Below are 13,775 nucleotides of genomic sequence, written 5' to 3'. Positions count from 1 at the left end.
GATATATTGTTACAATGTTTATTTTGGTATTTCGGTATAATATTTGTTTTGGATAATTTATATTGTGATAGATAAATTATGGTTCCTAATTACAATTATTGATATTATTATTTTTGTTTTAAATTATGCTTGCTAAAATATTTTTTAAGTGATTATTGTGATGCTATCCTTGTAAAGATAAAAAAATAATGAAAATCTATCATAAAATTATATTTTATCCTAAAATGAAACAAAATTAACAACATTTTCATCCAAAATTGATAACTTTTTGGTCCAATCAAATTTACTGACATTTAAGTCCAAAAAAATATTACTAACAATTTCCTCCAAGAAAAAAATATTGATATTTTCGTCCAACAAAAAATTACTGACATTTACGTTCAAAAATGATATTTTACTGACATTTTTGCTCAATCTAATCAGATTGATCACGTTGGCAATCAATTTTGTGACAAATTTGTCTCTCTGTGTCATGTAGACAACTTTTTTAACAGTAACGAATGAAAGTTAACGATCGGATATATTTATCGTACTTTTAATACTTCTGAAGACTAAATTTTGTATTTACATCTTTCAGGGACACATTTATCAACGAATTACACTTTCAAGGACAAAAACGATTATTTACTCTAATTTTTTTCTACCGTACTTACCAAAATGGAAGTATGCTTCCGTTTTGAAAGATAGCCGACAGACATGATTCCATAAGGCAACAACAGTATCACCACACCTTGCATCATGTCGTGTCAGGCCACCATCGTGTTGTGCGTCGTCATCACCATCCCAACGTCACGTCACACCGCCATCACCACCATATCAACAACAATATCGCATAGCCAAATATCACTTGAACAACACCTCTGCTTAGCAACCCAAACAACACCTCGACACCAATAAATTTGTGCTCGCAACACCTCTGTTTCACCCCACCATTGTGTGCACACCATCCCACTTGGACCACACCCAAATTTGACAAGATTCACCCCAATCTCATCACCAACGGCAACAACTACAACAACCATGACCCAAACCCCATCAACCAAGCCAGATCTGCATGCAACCTCAACCTCCAAAAGACGAATTTCCCATGATTTGATATTTGGTAGTATCAATAGTGGTGCCCCTCATCAAATGGTTCATGGGCTAACACCTATTGAGGCCTAATTTTTTAGGCCTTCTTAGAAATTGCATATATCTATTGACCAAAAGAAAGAAATAACTCATCTCGAAATTTCATGACTAAATTGATCTTGAGATATTAGAGATTCTTAAAAGGAAGAATTTGTAATTCCCTTTATACATAGAAGCTAAACAGAAAATTGGTTTTAGATACTAATGATCTTGTGTTTTTCACAATTTGACTATTTTTTACAACTGAAATTAGCCTTAAAAAATTATTAAGATTATTTCAAAGTTGAGTTTAATTTTGAAATATATTTTGTAATATTTAAGATTAAAATTTTCATTATATTAAAATTTATTTGTATATTTTATTTTGAAAAATGATATATAAGATTTAAAATTAAAAAATAATGATAAAATCAAATCAAAAGAAAAAGTTATAAAATAATCATTAATATAGAATATTGATTTTATTGCACAGTATCTATGGAAAATTTTGTTAAAAAACCAATAGTTCATTTTTTAAATTAATAAATCATTTGAGGTCTATTGAAAATTAGAGAAAGAACGTAATGATAATATTATTTTAATACATAAATTAAAATTTAAAAGAAAAGAGCACGAAAAATTAAGATAAATACAGAAATTTAATGAAATAATTAAGGTAAAGAAAGAATTTAAGGAAATGAATACATTTATAAATAAATAAAATTTTAATAAAAATAATAATTAAGATAATGATAAAAATTAAAAATATATTAGAATAAATAATTTAGGTAAAGAGAGAATTTAATGAAATTATTCAATTTTTAAATAAAGAATTTTTAAAAAATTAAAGAAATAATTGACATGAAAATTGAAATTAAAAAGATATTAAGGTGAAGATACATTTTAATGAAGTTAAGAAATTTTTAAATAAATAAAAATAAATAATTGAGATAAATTTTAAAATGGTATTAAAATAAATAAATAAGTTGGGAATAGAATTTAATTAATTAATGGACTTTTAAATATTGAATTTTAAAAAATAAAAGAAATAAAAATTTATAAATATAAATTTAAAATATATTAAAATAAATAATTATAGTATAGAGATAATTTAATGAAATTATTTTTTTTTAAAATAATTTAAAAATAAAATAAAAATATATTAAAAGAAATAGTTATGCTAAATAGAAAATTTAATTAAATTAACACTTTTTTTAATAAATAAATTTTAAATAATTAAAAAATAATTAAGAAAAAAACATAATTTAAAAATATATTAAAAGAAATAATTAAGTTAAAGAAAGAATTTAATGAAATTATTAACTGTCAAATAAAGAAAATTTTCAAAAAAATTAATGAAATAATTAATATGAAATATAAATTAAAAAAATAGTTAAGGTAAAGAGAGAATTTAATAAAATTGATAAATTTTTAATAGATCAAATTTTAAAATGTTAATAAGTTTAAGGATATTAATTAATTTTGGATAACTTACAGTTGAAGTTTTTTTGTCTTACTTTTTATATTTAGTTTGATGCCTTAACTTTTAAAAATTTTAATTTAGTTGTTTGTATTTTTAAATTGATTTAAAATGGTATTTTTGTCAGTATTGAATTAACTTCGTTAAGTATTTTAATATAATCACAGTTAAAAATTACTATCATAAAATAATAATTTATTTTATAAACTATTACTATAATTATTAAAATAATTAAATAACTTTTTGCTGCCTATAAAATAAGCTATTTTGATTTTACCACAAAAATTATCATTTTTTTTTATTTTAGTACCCTATATGTTTGATTTTAGATTAGTTGGTCGTAATAATACTGATCTTTGGTTCTGAAGATTTGATTATCTTCTCGGCGATAGTTGTTTGTTACGAATTATAAAGAAGTGATTGTCATCTAAAATAATTTAGTTAGTATTATTATTTTTAAGAATTAAAAATATAAAATTATTTACGTTTATTTATAATTAAATAATTTTATTATATATATATATATATATATATATATATATATATATATATATTAGTTAAATCTATAAGAAATTATTCAAAATAGTTTATAATTTTAGTCTTTACAATTTTAAAATAGCTATCTATCATTAGTAATTGGTGTTAGACTTTCCATTAGATATCAACAATCTAATACTTCTTCCGTTCCAAAATAAATTTCATATTTAAAAGAAAAAATTATCCTAAAACAAGTGTTGTTTTAACTTTTTAATATAATACAAATTATTTTTTTATTAATATCCCTAATAAGTTCCACTTTAATTATTTTTTCAATGTAATATTAATTTTTTTTATCTATATAATATATAAGGTTTAGTTTTTTTAAATTATTATTCTCTTTAATTTATTTATTAACTTTTCTTGATGTGTATATAATAATTTAGAACAATACTTATTTTATCACAGAGAAAAGGTACAACTTTTTCATGAACTTGGTTGACCTACACCTCTGCTGCAAAACCTTGGTTGACCTCCCATTTTCCAAGACTCCAAAGATACAGACTTAGATTGTGAGTTTTTGTTCGGCTCTTTTATCGTTATTTTCCTTTTACTTTTGTTAATCACGACTGCTTTCTTTTTCTTCAATGATAATGAGCAAATTTGACTACCGTTCAATTAGCAAGGCTCAGGTTGAGAAGGTTAAGAAGGCTAAAGCTAAGAAAATCCATGCGGAGAAAGATAAGGGGAAGCAAAAAGAAAATCCCCAAGATGACTTGGTACCTCTTCCTCCTCCTGTTACTACCGATGTCACTATCCGAGAAGACCTATGCCTTCTAGTGGGGGTCCTTCGAAGAGGCAACGGTTGGAGCCGGTACCGGTGGTTATTCCTTTCGTCATAGATAGCCATCCTGCTTTTTTGTTAACAAAGGAATGGGTTTCTTCTCTGTGGGGGGAAGGATTTCAACCCCAAGGCTCTCATTCAAGCCTTTATGCTTAGCCAATCCAAAAAGATATTCTAAGGGAGGTTGGTCCTCGTGCATCGATGGACTCCATCGCTTGCTTCGCTGTAAGATCTTGGAGCATCACCGAGTTTTGGGGCGACGAGATTGAAAGGGTTGAAGCAGAGTGTCAAAAGGGGCAAGTCAATTGTGCCAAGGCTGAACAGGCTCTAGTGGAGGCCGACTGTGCCAACAAGACGTTGTTGAGGTCGACTGAGGAATCTCAGGAATCCCTTGCTCATGTTGAGACCAAGTTAAAAGAGTTTGAGACTTGAGAGGAGGTGCTAAAGATTAGGCTTACTACTAAGAAGAGACCTGAGAATTCAACTAAGGCTTTAAAAGAAGAGACCAATCATCTTAACAAGGAATTCACTCTTTCTTAGGCAACTGCTAAGAAGATGGAGGAAAAAAGGAAGATCAATCTTGGTGAAGCTGAAGCCGAGATCCTAAAGACTCACGAATCCGTTTTAACAAGGCTCTTCGTCAAGTTAAATATTTTTTCAAAGATGTCGAGACTTCCCATTTTGTTGTTCACAAGGATATCACTTGTCAAAGGGAGTTAGTCGATGAAGTTGGCATGCCTACGGAGGAAGTGCCTAATATGTCTTAGTTTATTTTTGTTCCTTTCTTTGTAAAGGCTTAGGACTTGGGCCATTGAATAAGGTTCTTTTTTGGAATATTTATAATATGGTTTTTGTGTTTGGCTTCTATTCTCAGTACTTTATTTTGAACTAGTCATTCTCTATTTTGTAGTTTCATCTGATTTTATTTTTGAACGATTGTTTTACATCCTAGGCCAGATAATTTAGTTCCATTAGTCTGTTTCTAGCCAAGGTTTTTTAGCTGAGTAACTTAGTTCCTTTTGGTCTATTTTTAGCCAATTGGATTAAGTTATCTTCATTATAGTATTAGTTGAGTAACTTAAGTTTTTGGTCTTCTCTTAGCCAAATATCTAAGTTATCTGCGATCTACGTTTAGCAGACTATGATAGCTGGTCTATTGATAGCAAGCCAAACATTTGGTCTTATGCTTCACGTATTGGTCTTTAGTCGAAAGAACTAAATTCTACTCAGATCTATAAGGTCAATAATTCATGATTGAAAGAATACTTTTAATAATTGTAAAGAGTGGGTGTGCCTTATTAAAACTTCTCTAACAAAAAACCTCTTGGGAAAAAATGTTAAAGTAGGAAAAAAAGTACATCATTGTTTACTAGTTTAACTATAATAAAACTTGAGATGAGTGATGTTCCAAGTTCTTGGAATTGCTTTGTCAGATAAGTGCTCTAGTTGATATGCCTCATTTTCGAGTACTTTGGTATCTCTAAAGGGTCCTTCCCAGGTTGCTGCTAGTTTGCCTTCGCTGGGATCTTTTTCAGATCCTCCATATTTTCTTAACACTAAGTCACTTGTTAGGAAGCTTCTTGGTTTGACTCTGTTGTTGTATCTTTTTTCTGCCTTTCTCTTGTATAACTTGGCTATCATATGGACTTTTTTTTATGGTATCTTCAGTTAGATCCAAAGTTTCCTTCAACATCTCCTTGTCTTCTTCCTCTACGAAGTGCACATTTCGAAGGAACGGTTCACCCTCTTCTACCAATATCATTACATCTGATTTGTATGAGAGACAGAAAGGGGTTTCTCTTATTGTTGATTATGGGGAGAAACAATAGGCCCATAAGATGGCAAGTAGTTCATCCACCTAGTTACTTTAGCCCCCCTGACTTGCTTCTTCAGTTCTCAAGGTATGAATTTATTAGCTGCCTTAGTCTTGACAACCATGGGATCATTATGGCATCAATCGATATCTCCAAAGTCCTTATCTGTGAAAATGATGGGTGGCTTGCTTTTGGTGGGCTTTTTCTCCACTTTTACTGAGTTGTTCCTTTTGAGGCTACATACGCGTTGCGCTCAAACTTCCACCTCTTGTGAACTATTGTGTTAATCACACCTCACAGTCGAGTTTCGAATGAAATGTTTCCTTCACATGCTTCAGTGGCTTCTCGGGGATTGCTGCATTCTCCACTTCTTTCTCTCTCCGTTCATGGTTACGCTCATGGTCTTTGTCTTTGAGAAACATCTAAAGATGCCCTTTTTGGATTAGCCTTTCTATTTTATTGTTCAGTGTATTTCATTCTTCAGTGTTGTGTCTCGCCACTCGGTGATAATGACAGTATTTAGATTTGTCTACTATTGGGAGGTTGATTTTTAATTAGCAGGTGGATCAATTCTATGTTGCAGGCTTTTTCCAACACTCAGCTTTGGCTCTCTGTTAGCGAAGTATAATTACCGTACCTTGACCGAGGTAGTGGCCTATCACTTTTGGATCTGCCCCGATCTCATCCACTCTTGATTTTCTCCTTCCTCTCTACTTGCTTCTTTGAGGATTCTCCACACATTTGCTCCTTGAACGTGGTCATCTCTTCCATCTGTATGAAGCCGATAGCCTTCGCCCTTTATTTGTCTAGTGTTGTAGGAGGCTTTTTGCATAGGATGTCAGAAAAGGGTCTTAACTTTAAGCTCATGATCATTGATGTTAGATCTACGTTCAAGCTCAAGCCCCTAATCTAAATTGAGACTTAGGAGAATCTCTCCATAAAATTGTAAAGAGGCTCACTTTCTTCCTGTTGAATATTTGCAAGAGCTACTGCTGTTAGGTGAAGTGGTCTACTTATCATGTATTGCATTCCGAATTGCATGATGAGTGTCGCAAAGGAGTTTTCAAGTTTTTCGGTAGGCAAGTGTACTAATGAGTGTTGCACCTTTCAATGTTGTAGGGAACACTCGACACATAAGAACATCCTTATTGGTGAACAAATTCATCTATATTATGAATGCATCTACATGCTCGTCTGGCTTCGATAGTCCATCATAGCAATTTATGTTCAGCGTCTTCCATCCAGGCAGTAGATACACTTCCATGATTCCATCGACAAAAAAGATGTAGTCGGTTTTCTATGTTTGTTTTTTTGTAGAACGATTGTGTGACCGACGACTTTCCTTGTCTCCATTTTTTGTCAACATCATCAGTTTCACCTTGGTGATTCTGATGCATAGTAGCTCTAGAGACCGAGTGCGTCTGATGATCATGTTGAAGCTTTTGGTACTACTATCTCAAGGCAGCGTTCTCCTTCCAGAGGTTCTTCATCTCTTGAGTTTTCTTCTGTTTGAGTGTGTCCATCTCCCTTTGTAAGGTGACGATCAAAACATGATCGTCAGGCACCTAACGCAGAAGGTCCACCATGGTTGTGGGACTCTCATTTCCGAGGTCCCCATGATAAAATTTGATCGAGGTCGTACCCAAATCAAATAAACATTAAAAATGAAGTATCTAAGAAGTGATCCTAGGTCGTCTTCCAACGAGCAATGGTCAACCAAACATTCATAACAGATAGTAATAAAACAGTAACGAATTGGGGGGGGGGGGTTGTTTGTTTTTGTAAATTAAACAGCAAACAAATTTGAATTAGAAAATAACATAATTAAAACATATTGTTTCCCCTTGATTCACAAGCAAGTCTCTTATCCTAGGTTACGAGAATTTATTCTTAATCAGTTCAACCACTTAATCCAACCCTAAATTAAATTACTAAGCGAAAATTATCATAAGGCTGTCATTATGTGATTAAGCAACACATACACCAATTAATCATGAACGAAACTGATCATTAAGCATGAACGTAAATTAAGCGCAGAGACAATTCATCAAGCACTAAGCATGCATGGATTAATAGCAACAAATACAGAGCATTTGGTGAAGAGGAAAAACTGATCAGAATTCAATAGTAATAACAAAACCTCAAAAAGAGTTGTGCTTGATCCTCAAGAGAAAACAACGCTGGAGACTTAGCCTTCCATTAATCAGTAGAAAACGAAATTGTAGATTGAAGCAGAAACGAAATTGCAAAAAACAAATTTTATTCTACGTGAACAGTGCGCATGAACAGTAAAAATTGGAATTCTAAAATCCTAGAATTATTCTCCTCTCCCCAAAAAACGAAAACCCCAGTACTGTTATATAGGTTCTCAGCCCCAAAGCTTATAAATCTATTTCCAGTCCAAGCCCATAAACGAAATAAAATAAAATGTGGACAAGATAAGATAAGATTGGATGAAATAAAATCTGGACGAAATAAAATCTAGATGAAATAAAATCTGGATAAGATAAGATTTGATAAAATAAAATTGTCTGGTCTCTTCAAGTCCAAGCTCAATTCCGGATTCAAGGCCAATCGCTTATAATTCTCCTGAAATTAAATTAAAAACACAAAATTAGTCAAGTAGGCCCAAATGATAAAACTGCATAATTAATTTGACAATTAAGGCTAATCAGTAATTAAAATGGTGACAAAAAGGGTTAAGAAATAGGAGAAAATAATGACACATCATACTACTATCTCAAGGCAGCGTTCTCCTTCCAAAGGTTCTTCATCTCTTGAGTTTTCTTTTGTTTGAGTGTGTCCATCTCCCTTTGCAAGGTGACGATCAAAACATGATCGCCAGGCACCTAACGCAGAAGGTCCACCATGGTTGTGGGACTCTCATTTTCGAGGTCCCCATGATAGACGTTCCAAGTGTGGTGGATGCATGCTCCCTGTGGTGGTTTTTCTTGCTGGGTTTTTGGTGTCTTGTCACCGTCTAAGGCCATTGATAGTGGTCGAAAGATAATTTTTCCCTCGCTTCACAGTGGATGCCAAATGTGTGTATCGGGCATAATTGTGAAACCCGGTTTGGCTCGGCCAGTCGGATAGATCCAACCGAGATCCGATGGCATAACCGGGCCGGTTTCACTATTTGGCTGCTCATGCACTTGACCTGGGATGCCCTGACCAAACTTGGGCAGTTTTGTGGAAACCCGGTGACCTGGCCGATTTTAAAAACCTGGACTGGGTTGTGCACGTTAAACAAAATAATGGCAGTGCAGAAAATAATAATGGAAGTACAAAACTAGACTTGTGTTTTAATTTAGGTAGTTGCTATTTACACTCTTTTTATTATTAATACACTTCACTTGTGTTATCAACTTTAACACTTCAATTGTTATTTTGGATTTTGGAGTATGAAATTATGGATTTCTTAATCAAATAATGTTAGTTATACTTACATATAATATATACATATATAATTTTAATTTTTTTAATATAAACCATGTCAAATTGGGCCAATTGCTGACCCACCGGTTAGACTACTAACCTACTGATCCACTACCTCGACCGGGTCAATGACCTGATCAGATTTCACAACTATGTTATCGGGTTTGGTAGAACCTTCTCACGGTGGTGATCCTCCGTGAACTCCTCCATGAAGAAGGGTGAGGTATATACAAAGACACTCTGACACTCAAGTTTGAAGCATAGAGATAAACGGGTAGATAAGTGTATGGGCTAGAATGAGAATAAAATACCTGAACTTTGATCATCTTCTTTTTATATGGGGGAAATAGGGTAAATAGATCTTAATCTTCCTTTGTAATAAAGGAAAGATATGATCTTTATCTTTTCTCTCCTTAAATAATATATATTTTCTAGATTTAGAGACTATCTATTAGGCGGACAAAAAGACACTAAATGATATATTTGGATGAAAAATATAGGAGAAAGAAAATGGAAAAAGAAAAAAAAAGTGAAATTTTAAGTTATTTAAATTGAGAGAAAATGAAAAGAAAAGGTATTTTTCTTGACTTGTTTATATTAGTAGAAAAAATTAGATGAAAGAAAATGTGCATTCCCATTTAAATATATATATATATATATATATTCTTTTTTGTTACTTAGGACATTCATACGAAGTATTCATCAACTGTGTTTATGGTTAATCTTCGTCAAGAAATCTAATTGGTCACCTATAATATCTACTACAATGACATTAATTGTATATTTAGAGGAGTTTAAGTTAGGTTGGTTACTAGACATAAGATCTAAGGCTTTCATATTACCATACGAAAAGGTAACTTAACTATTTGGTTGAGGTTAATTTGATCTATTATTCATGATCAAATCTTAGAAAAAAAATTATGATTTTAGTCTTTCTAAAAATGTAAAAGCATGCTTTTAATCTTTCTCAAATATATGATATGTAACTATTAAATCATGTCAAGATCTACATAACATTATTATCACATCATTCACATGTGACAAGGGATGACATGTTATTTTAAATTATTCAAGTTATCAATATTAATGAAAGGGGTCATATATAAAATTTTCAATGTGAAGGACTAAAATCAAATATTAACATATTTTAAGGGAATAAAGTATATATAACCTATAAGAATATTAATGATGGAAGTCATAATAGGATAGAAAGGAATTAAATATCAAGATATTTGTCCTTTTCTTATTAGTAAAAAAAGTAGAGAAATAAGGTTAGTTCTTAACAAGAGAGACACCAACAACCAAAGTTGGTGAGAACAATTATCCCATAGAACAAGAGAGTGATTGTAAAAGATCTCATCTTAGCTAGTCAGTCAACACATTTGTTACCTTCTTAATAAGTATGCTAGAAGGACATTTGTCGTGGCTTGGATAGAAAAAGACCAAATCTGGTTGACAACAAAGGCTTAAGGTGAAAGGGTCTTCATTTTCCTTATCAGCCTCATCATTGGGAATTGCAAACTTATATGAGTAATAAGTTGAAGATGTGAAGTGGATTTGACACCATCACTACTGGGAAACAACGCTACTACGACAGTTATTTTAAGCATTCTACGATGGTTTTTGACTGTCGTCATATCCAACGTTGTGGAATGTCCCTCCATTTCCACAACACTTTCTAAAAAATTGTCTTAGAAAAACTATCATTCTAAGACGATTTTTAGGCTAATAACCGTCTTAGAATGTATTTTTTATAAAATAAAAAAAAAGCACGAGGATTTTAAGACGATTTTCAAAAATTGTCTTAGAAAATAGACTTTCTAAGATGGTTCTCTGAAAAACCGTCTTAGAAAATAGACTTTCTAAGACGATTTTGTGGAAATCCATCTGAAAATCTTTTTAAAAAAAATAAAAAAATTTAAGAAAAACCGTCTTAAAAGGTCTTTTTTTTAAAAAAAAAATCTAGTTTTTGTCACATACTAAATGCATCAACTTCAAAATGCAAACATATATTTTCATAAACAATAATAACTTAATAAAAGTTTGAGAATGAAGGTAGCTAGAGAGTAGACAAGGATAACAACAACATAAAAAAATTACATCACCTCAGGATTTTTAGGATCCAAGACATTAACCATTTCCGTCAATACATTTGCTAGTCCTTGAACATTTTGGACCTCTGGCAAACTGATTAAAATAAAGTTTAGTGGATAAACACCAATACTACTCAAGATGGTGAATCTTCACACTTAGATACTAGTCTACATTCATTATAATAAAACTATCCTTGTGATGGAGAAAATATAATCTTCACAATCGTTAATTTTGTTTCATTTTAGGATAAAATATAATTTTATGATAGATTTTCATTATTTTTTTTTATCTTTACAAGGATAGCATCACAATAATCACTTAAAAAATATTTTAGCAAACATAATTTAAAACAAAAATAATAATATCAATAATTGTGATTAGGAACCATAATTTATCTATCACAATATAAATTATCCAAAATAAATATTGTACCGAAATACCAAAATAAACATTGTAACAGTATATCATTCATTATAAATATTCGTCCTCTACCTCTGCCACCGTTGTTGTTTTGATCTCCCCTTCCACTATTGTTGTTTTGATTTCCCCGTCCTCTGCCTCTACCACTTCTCTCTATGCCTTTACCTCTGCCTCTTGAAGAGGTAGATGCCTTCAAAGCTTGCTCTTCTATAATTGTATCTTGATTCATCTTCTGCTCATGAGCCAGCAAAGAACTCTGGAGCTCGTCAAGGGAGAGTGTATCAACATCTTTGGATTCTTAAATGGAACACACAATATAGTTGTACTTTGGTGCCATGGAATGCAAGATCTTCTCGACTATAACAACATCTTCCATCTTTTCACCATGGAATCACATTTTATTTGCAATTGTCATGGTTCTTGCAAAATAGTTGGTTACCGATTCATCATTCTTCATGTGTAGCATTTCAAATTCCTTTCTCAAGGCTTGAAGCTGTGCACGCTTTATTCTATTAGAGCCTTCATATTTTTTCTTGATTGAATCCCAAATATCTTTGGAAGTTTCTTTGCAAAGAATTGTTTCCAAGATAGAGCGATCAATGACCTGGAACAAGTAATTTTTTACCTTTAAATCTTTCAACTTCAGTCCCTCCAACTCCTTTTGTTGTGTTTCTGTGAGTGCTACATCAGCATTAGATGTTTCAACACCACTTTCAAAAATATGCCAATACTCTTTAGACTGCAGGAAATTCTCCATCAACATGCTCCAATGGTCATAGTGATCATCAAAGCGTGGAATAGTAGGTTGCACAAAATACCCTTCAGATGACATCTCTTTTGCTTGTTGTTGTCACAAAAGCTATTGCCTTTGTTTTTTTTTTTTTTTTGTATAGGTCCACTTTAGCTTTGATACCATTGTTAACACATAAATAAATAAAGATTAGAATATGAGAAATGTGTTTATCTGTTGTGTTATTCAAAACAAGTAAACTCATGCCTATTAAGTAAGCTAGTACATAACAAAATAACAAGAAAATAAAAATCAAATTTACTACTACATAATAACCGAACTCCTCAAAACATAATCATTATGCTACGTGGAGAACACACTCCTTAGACTAGGATAATAAATGAACTTCTTAAAACAAATAATTTTTTAAGATCTAACTACATTCACCTAGAAAGATCATCACTCGTACACTACACAGGAAATGAATTTTATATAATAATGTCGGTGGTTGTTAAGATAAAATTTGAAGTACTACATGGATGGATACGCCTAAAAAATACACCTAATAAAATTTAGGTATCCTCATTCTGTCAAATCATACTTGGGTCGAATAGTCTATTACAGGAATGGCGTGGACCCTGAACTTGGATTTGCATTTATTCAAGTATCTTCTAGAGTTCCACAATAAACCACACAAGTGACATCCTCCTAATTGAATGAGATTAACTTGTTTGCCTCGCGGGATTAGATTAAATACAAATTGTCTTATATATTGACCAATATTGTATTTCATTTATCATCACTTGATTATATGAAGAAATGGAAACATAAAAATAAAAAATGACAATAAGTAGAATCGGAGAAAACAAACAAAGGCACATGCAACTTCATTTTCAAGGATATACAGCACTTTCGAACATCAAATTAAAATTAAAATGGCCAAAGATGGAACTTACTTTTCAATATTCATCCGCATTATACTGAAGCCATGTGTCACAGTACCCAAATCCAAACTCATTTTACCTTTGTTTATGGTTTGTGTTCCTTTCCCTAGTGCCACCGCCCAATCACACCCCTCAAACAACAGTGTATAGTTTGGCAAGTGGGCAATTGTTATTGGAAATCTATGAAAAGTATGAAGCTCTGTTGTCATCATGCTGCCACGTGGCTTGCAAATCAACGACTGGGGTCTCCATAGTCCATAAGCAAGTGTCCGCGAAATCTTTCTGCAACGTGTCAACTGCTGATACAATCCAACTATCCAAGTCAAGACCCTCAATTATTGATGCATCGTTACACAAATACTAGGAGGATTTTTTTCAAACTTGTGACGGGGGACAATTTCTCACATCCTCACAACGTATATAGATC

At 32.0% G+C, this 13,775-nt stretch overlaps 1 long non-coding RNA gene across 1 annotated transcript; it reads left to right on the top strand.

Annotated features, from left to right (window-relative positions):
• Positions 1-3,480: 3,480 nt before the first annotated feature.
• On the top strand, positions 3,481-4,823 carry LOC106798390 (uncharacterized). Its single transcript, XR_001387858.2, has 2 exons — positions 3,481-3,639; positions 3,750-4,823. It is a non-coding gene; the product is annotated as an uncharacterized lncRNA (long non-coding RNA).
• Positions 4,824-13,775: the final 8,952 nt, after the last annotated feature.

This window comes from Glycine max, chromosome 4, assembly GCF_000004515.6.
Source record: "Glycine max cultivar Williams 82 chromosome 4, Glycine_max_v4.0, whole genome shotgun sequence".
In the NCBI taxonomy this organism is placed as follows: domain Eukaryota; kingdom Viridiplantae; phylum Streptophyta; class Magnoliopsida; order Fabales; family Fabaceae; genus Glycine; species Glycine max.
The sequence above is the reverse complement of the archived record's forward strand: the minus strand, read 5'-3'. Positions and strand labels throughout refer to the sequence as shown.